We start from the raw sequence: 8,290 nt of genomic DNA, 5'->3' as shown, positions 1-8,290 counted from the left end.
CAGAAAACAAACGCGCTCCTGAAAATATCAGGATCAATCGAAGCAATACAAAGAAAACGTAAACTTAACACATTCACATACACTAGTAAATAACTAAAACAGGGCATGCGGCGTTTTTTTTTTTCTTCTTCGGGTGTCTGTGTTTTCGTTCCTTTTTTTTATCCGAATTTTTCCGGAAATTTAGATTTGGCCCGATTATGTTTCACACCATTTTGTTTTTCGCTGCGTTGGCATACTTGACACGTGTCAAAGATGTGATCACAAATTTTAAAGAATAATTTGTGACATATATAACCGTTTTGTAAAAAGATAATTATTGAAAACTCTTTGTCACGAATAACGAAAGGACGCATATAATGCTGATATCTCCGATTAGGACTCACAGTACTAATTCATTTTCCAGAGTAAACCTATGCAAACCCCATGATATTAAAAATAAAATAACTTAAATTGTTTGAGTGTTCATGATCAAACCTATATTTTTTAGTATAGATGAAACCCGGATGTCAGCTTCTGTGTAGAGGAAAGGATATGAGGCGCGGCATTTTCTGGACCTGCATCTGATCTGTTTGAAACATGTACTTTCAATTCCGCACCAAAGAGTCAGGAGCGAATTTTAGTAATGAGTGTTACAAACTCAAGACTGTTAAAGGACTAAACTTCCAACAATAAAAATTGTCTCTAATTTTTTCACTTACAACTAGGGTAAGTGCTCAAAAGATTCTTTTTCCTACAACATAACTTACATTATTAACCAATCATGGTCAGCCTAACCCATATATATTTATTTTAGGTTCACCCATTTCCAAGCTGCTTCCCATTTTTCCATATCATTAGTACCGCGTGTCCTTTATCTGGTATCTATTCTGCAACAATGATCGAAGAAAAGCAGTGTAAAAACAAGACTAGCCTATTTACAACTTACGGAAAAGTAGTATCTTTAATAATGTAATAACATATTGGCCTTAGAAATTTCCTTTAATATTGAGAACCCTTTACATAACGTCACGTTGGTTAACTTAGCAACTTAATATGAGAGAAGTAATTGGCTAATCAAATCAATCTGAAAAAGAAGAAGAAAGGACAAGCCAAGTCAGATGAGTGTGTGTGTGTGTGTGGGGGGGGGGAGGGATATGGGCAGACATACAGGTACATATGTAGGTAGGTAGGCAGGCAGGCAGGCAGGCAGATGGACAGACAGACAGACAGATAGATAGATAGATAGATAGATAGATAGATAGATAGATAGATTTTGAATTGGATATGTAATATAGCTTTAACATGTTTTCAGTTCCTATCACTAACTGTTACTGCTGAGCGCCAAGCGATATGTATTTGGTATGACTCGGCCGGGAACCGAACCCGCGATAAAGAGAGAGAGAGAGAGAGAGAGAGAGAGAGAGAGAGAGAGAGAGAGAGAGAGAGAGAAAAGATGATAAATGTGGAAATATCACTTGTGATTGTGAATTAGATCTGACTTATGAAATAAGGCAAATTGAAATCCAGACATTGATTGCACCAAATAGAAAACGTGTTTATTTCGCATAACACAAACTGTTAAACGAATACGGGTTATTCGGATAGGTAAAAAAATTGAATCAATATATTTATAGTAGTAAACACATATTGATAAACAACAATGAAGGACACTTCACTTTGCGGTGGGTATTATTTAATGGAATATTATCAAATTATCAGAATCTAAAAAAATGTACGTACAAGTATTGCATACATAATACCTTAACAAAACAAGTAAACACAGTGCATACCTTGTATATATTTATGGATTTGAATAGGGGCATGACAACGTAATATGCGTAATAAAATTAGGTGTAAAAAGGCTCTGTACTGAAGTGCTCCAAGAAAAAAAAACATTCGAAAACCATATAAAATTAAAATGAAGCTACAACAAAATTATTAAAACAGACAAAACAAACAACTAAAAAAAAAAAGAAAACTGAAATTTGATGCTAAAATTTCTGTTCCAGTTACTATTGTAATAGTCCATAGGGGTCTTTTTACATAGCGAATTCAATGCTAGCGTGAATCCCGCCAAAAGGCATTTTCCCCCCTGATCTCCAAGGATTTCTGTTCGTCGGTCGGTTACTGGTATAAACGATACCAATTGTACAAACCCAGATGGGCGGAGCTTAAGGACTGGCGGTACTTTTTCAACTCCAATAGTAAACATATGTAAACACTATCATATTCAAAATTCAATAACTTAAAATTTCTGGGTGCTGATGATGAGACCTATAATTATCCATGCACATCTAACCTTGGTGCAAGCTTATGTGTGGGGAACACAATATGAGCCACGGCATTTTGTTTGTCTACATGTGCACGAAACAGTATTGAGTACTCCTGAGTCAAGCCTGTACAAATACTAAAATTGCATCAGTAGAAATATTTCTATCTTTTTTTAAAAAAAATTACATTAGGATAAGCTATTTTAAGATATTCTTACTAAAATTTTAATTTTCTTTATGGCATCACGGTACCAATTGTTTTTCCATATACCTCAATGTTAATGTTTTGTGAAATAAATATACTTTCTGTCCAACTTGGGCATGCATGTCACACACTGTCATATAGAACACTGCTAGATTGTCAATTTGACGATGATATAACCAGTTACTCCATTGCATTTAAGAGAGATAACTCTACTGGAACTAGACAGGGGTAAGAGTTATCTAGTCACAACAGTCACATTTTCAGCCATGTGTACCATATTTAAAAAAAAAATCATAAAAGATACAAAATATGACCTAGATAGAAATTAACACAAACTCACATGTTGCCAAGAGGCTCAACTTTTTTTTAAAGCCAAACAGAAAGTACAACTCTTACATAATGCACCAATTACAGCTAGTGTTGTTCTTTAATTCTGAATACAATGTTCCATACACCTTAAGATCCGCCCACCTGGACTTGCGCAATTGGTACCGTTATAACCTTATTAAACAGTTATGGACCACCAAACCCGTAAATACTCTATTATTTCTTCACCCATTTCTATAGTTCTTCCGTACAATTAGTACCGTGTGTCCTTTAGGTGTACGGAACAGTGTGTTCAGAAATAAACTACAAAATTAGCTGTGATTGGGGCAATATGTAAGAGTTGTACTTCCTGTTAGGATTTTATTTTATTTTTTAAAAATGAGCCTCCTGGTAACATGTGAAATTATGACAATTTATATCTAGATTATGTGTTGTATTTTTATGATTTAAAAAAAATAATTGTAGTACACATAACTGAAAATGCTTCAGCTGTGACTAGATAACTCTTACCCCTGTCTAGTTTCAGCAGAGTTATCTCTCTTAATTGCAATTGGGTGCCTGGTTTTGTCCCTGTCAAATTGTCAATCTAACATTTTTCTCTATGACAGTGTGTGACATGCATGCTGAGGTCGGATAGAAAATATATTTATTTCACAAAACATTAGCATTGAAGTCTATGGAGAAACAATTGGTACCGAAATACCTGCTGTGACAATTGGAACATTGGTCAGTTACTTCCCCCTGATGTGATAAGGTGGCGCTTTAGTCAGGTAAACCCCTTCAATTCCGGTTTACTTCGTCTACGCTGAACCCATACTCGTGACTGTCTGAAAAATGCTTGTCGTGGCTCAGTGAAAAAGCCTATTACCTGTACTAGCCACATTTCTATTAAGATGGTTGGTCAAATGCATCAGTCGCACAATGAACGTGGTGTTCGTTATGGTGAGTACGTTATGACTTGGGCACATTTTGGTATTCATACATACGTACGTTTTGACTCTGTCAAGTTAATTTAGACTTGGGTATGTATTGAGTGTAATTCTCTGGCCAGAGTCGGCATTCATGTATTGGAAAACTTTACTAAGTGCTTTCTTTACTCTCATTAGTCATATAATGACCATGTGTAAATCTCTTCGGTTTCAGGTCAAATCTCCACAGTCCAGGATGCAACGAATCTGAATTCATTAATCAGAAAGACTATTGCTGATGGAAGAAACCAAACAACATCAACAACAACAACAAAAACCAAACAACAAACAAAAAACCGAACAACAAACAGCAAATACTCAATTGTGACATTCGTAATTAAAGGTACTCCAAGAGTTTCGACGTGAAGGAGAACATGCAGTTGCTGAAAAGACATTGATGTCTGAAGTTTCTGATTAAATCATGTATGGCTTGAAAGAGCACGAGAGACTAGATGGAAATGAAAAGCCATTCAAGTGTGAAGTTTGTGACACCGTTCAGCCACAGGTCCACGGTGATTTTCCTTATGAGGGTACATACTGGAGTGAAACCATTCAAATGTGAAGTATGTACTAACATGTTTTGAAGGAGGTCAGACTTGAATGCCCACGTGATGATGCATATTGGAGAAAACAACATTCATTTGTGAAGTTTGTGATAAACTGTTTAGAGATAATGCCATAGTGAAGAAGCACACAAGAATACAATGTGGAGGAAAACCATTCAAGTGTGAAGTATGTCCTAACCTGTTTTGTAGGAGTTCAGACTTGAATGCCCACATGATGATACATATTGGAGAAAACAACATTCATTTGTGAAGTTTGTGATAAACTGTTTCGAGATAATGCCATAGTGAAGAAGCACATGAGAACACACTGCAGAGGAAAACCATTCAAATGTGAAGTATGTACTAACCTGTTTTGTAGGAGTTCAGACTTGAATATCCACATGATGATGTATATTGGAGAAAACAACATCCATTTGTGAAGTTTGTGATAAACTGTTTAGAGATAATGCCATAGTGAAGAAGTACACAAGAATACAGTGTGGAGGAAAACCATTCAAATGTGAGGCTAGTGATAATATGCTTAGTGAAAGTGATGAGTTTTGGGTGAACTTGAAGATACATACAGGAGAAAAAACATTCAGTTGTGAAGTTTGCAATGAATTGTTTAGTAGGCATTTAAAGTTGAAAGAACGCACGAGGTTACATACTGGAGAAAAGCCATCCAAATGTGAAGTTTGCTATGAAATCTGCATCAATTGTTCAAAGATGAAAGAGCACTGGAGTGTACATACTGGAGACAAAATATTCTTCCAGTGTGAAGTTTATGACAAACTGTTTAACCACCGTTTTAGCATCAATGCTCATAAGAGGTTATATACTAAAGAAAAGCATTCAAGTGTGAAATTTGCAATAAAATATTCAGCGAGGTTACAACCTGAACAGGCACATTCAGATACTTACTGGAGAAAAACCATTTAAATTTGAAGTTTGTAAAATAATGTTTAGCCAGAGTACTAGTGTTACCAGACATATGAAAATGTATAAAGGAGTAAAAACATTTATATGCAGTGTTTGTGATATAATGTTTAGAGTGGTGATTCAATGAAGGACATGTAATGCATACTGGAGAGAAACCATTCAAGTGTGAAGTTTTTTAGAATTGATCATTTCAAGAAGATCAAAATGACACATGTCATGAAAGCAGACAAGCATACATATGATACAATTGTGATAAAATGTTTGGGCAGTGTCCTCACATGGTCCAGATAAAACTCTGACATACAGAATTGATGACAAAAGTTTCCCCTCACCTCATCCGATGAATAAATTGATCTTTTGAACACTTATTTAAGTAAGTGTAGCCAGTCTTAGAAATTGTAACTAAATGCACCCAGGAGTAAGTTTTCAGTTTTCGAAATTCACTTGGGAATATTGCTTCAGTAGAAATTATGCCGGCATGAAAATAATTACTAGAACTACAAAAAGACACTGTACAATCTCTAGCTTTATATGTCTATTTTAATCATTACTTCATGTCTGTAGTCCACCTTGACTTCAAATCGTCAGAAAAGAAACTATGTTGTTGTAGGGTTTAACGCCATTTTTCAGCACACAATAGGCTATACATGGTGGCCGGTATTAATGGTGGAGGAAGAACCACTGACCCACAAGAAGCTACTGGCAAGCTTTCTCACATACCCACATTAGCTGAATCCAAGACTCAAACCCATGCATATATATATATATATATATATATATATATATATTTATATATATATATACGTTTCTTGTCCATTTGATACTTTTTGTAGACTCTTTGAAGTGAATGAAACAGTACTTTATGTTGGGGCATACTATTTGTCACAAGAATTAAATCAAATTCAGCACTTTTGTTAAAATTAGACAGCAGTAGCTGCTACAAGGTTTAACAGCATATCAGCATGATCCTGGTTTAACTGTGTTTAGGAAATTTAGGTGTCCTTAGATAAGAAAGAAATCATAAAGGGTAATATCATTAAAATACAAAATCTATTCTTTGTTCTATATAAGCTGTCCTCTTGAAAGACAAAGTCCAAGACTTTTGCATTTGAAACATTATCCAGGATTATGAATAGATGCATATCCTGGTATTTTGACAATTGGAATTTAAATGTGACCCATTTCTAATGCATGGTACTCCAGCATAATTTCCTACTGAGATTGTGTTCTCCATTGCAAATTTACTGAACATGCCACCCATGATCAACATTTGCTAGACTACTGTTTACTACTTATTGGCCAATAATATCATACCAGTTTAAAATCATTATGAACTGGATGTAGCTAACAGTTCAGTGACGTGACACGTAATTGAATGAAGGTTAGTTTATGAAATGATTGTATTAATATTTCATCTGATATCAGCATTTATTTGATTGTCCATTAAATTATAAGCAATTAGTCAAAACTGGAATATACAAAGGATCATGAAGTCAGTGGTCAATGAAGTTGTCAATCCCAAGATGGTTTCCAGTGCTGAATATAACATTGAGTTATGGTAATGAATGGCATATCTTTTTTTCTTATTTACAAAGGGGAACAATGAGATTAGACTGACGTTTTGTCACTTTGTATCAGCTGTTGATTTCTTTTCCAACTTGACTAAATCACCTTCTTGGGGGATTAATTTATCTAGTGCTGTTAGATTTACTTTAAGTGAGTCATGCAATTATTTCAGTAGGTAATGATCTGTTTCCAAAATAAAACCATAGACTAAATTTGTTTGTTACTTTTCTGTGTTATTCTTTTATGAGTATATATTGGCACATGAGCCACCATATAATAATTACAATCAAAATACATGTTGCAGAGGCCTTTGAAACTCTGTAATTGTAGTAAGAGAATATCATAAAATATAAAAGAAAAACCAAATTGTATATGACTTTGTACTGTGATGCACTCAATTGGAACATCTGTGACGTTCATCCTGGTTCTACTGTTATGTCCGTTTTTTGTAGTCATGTTTACTAAAGAAATTCTTCAATCTTGCTATACTATCTGAAGCATGATCATATGAATTGTTGTGTTCATTTTTGGATTTGAATATATTCAAATTATTTTTCACTGGAATCACAGTGCTCATTTATTTGGAATTATAGTAAATTTAGAGAAGGACATATTTGGATAATATTAGTGGGATACATCAAGAGACTGGTAATACATAGCTACACTATAGGACACTGGCACATTATCATATTCGAGACAACCGGCATATCAACACATTAAGTATTTGAACTGATTTGGAATACCACTAAAATTCAATTTAAATTTTATACATTTGGACTTGTGATAAAACTTTTAGGGCTATTGGGGATTTAATTAACAACACAGTAAGTTATTTTTGAATATTTACGTTGTATTTTAGGGAAATAACTAATTTGTTGAATTTTACAAAACTTGTTGGTTTTGGCTCATTTCTGTTTCTTAGTTTAAGGACATAGATTTGTAACATTATATTCATAGTAATTATGCTAGGGTTCATTGTATTTGCCGAAGATTTATATTACTTCCAATCGCAATACCTGTTTCAGTATAATAAAAGTGTAATATGACTTGAAAGATTCAAGTCACAGAATGAATGATACAGGAACAACGGACAAAAGGATGGACATATTGCCTGATCGCTGTTTTTCTTAAATAACGCAGTATGCGGTCAGGAAATGTCATCAGAAGAGAAACATTTCAGGTTCAATTATATTTATTTATTTCACGGTTTTATGTATATGACAATAGTGTACAATTGAAGAATATATAAATTTAATTTTGATTGGTCGTTAGAGAAAGAGAGAGAGATAAAAGTAAATATACATTGTGTGCAAGAGAGAGAGAGAGAGAGAGAGATACAGAAAGAGAGAGATACAGAAAGAGAGGTGAGATACATATAGAGAAAGAGAGAGGGAGATAGAGACAGAGATACATATACAGAGAGAGAGAGAGTGATATATATATATATATATGAGATACATAGAGAGAGAGAGGGAGGGAGATAGAGACAGA

This window comes from Sinohyriopsis cumingii, chromosome 14 (assembly GCF_028554795.1).
Source record: "Sinohyriopsis cumingii isolate HCF-2022 chromosome 14, ASM2855479v2, whole genome shotgun sequence".
In the NCBI taxonomy this organism is placed as follows: Eukaryota; Metazoa; Mollusca; class Bivalvia; order Unionida; family Unionidae; genus Sinohyriopsis; species Sinohyriopsis cumingii.
The sequence above is the reverse complement of the archived record's forward strand: the minus strand, read 5'-3'. Positions refer to the sequence as shown.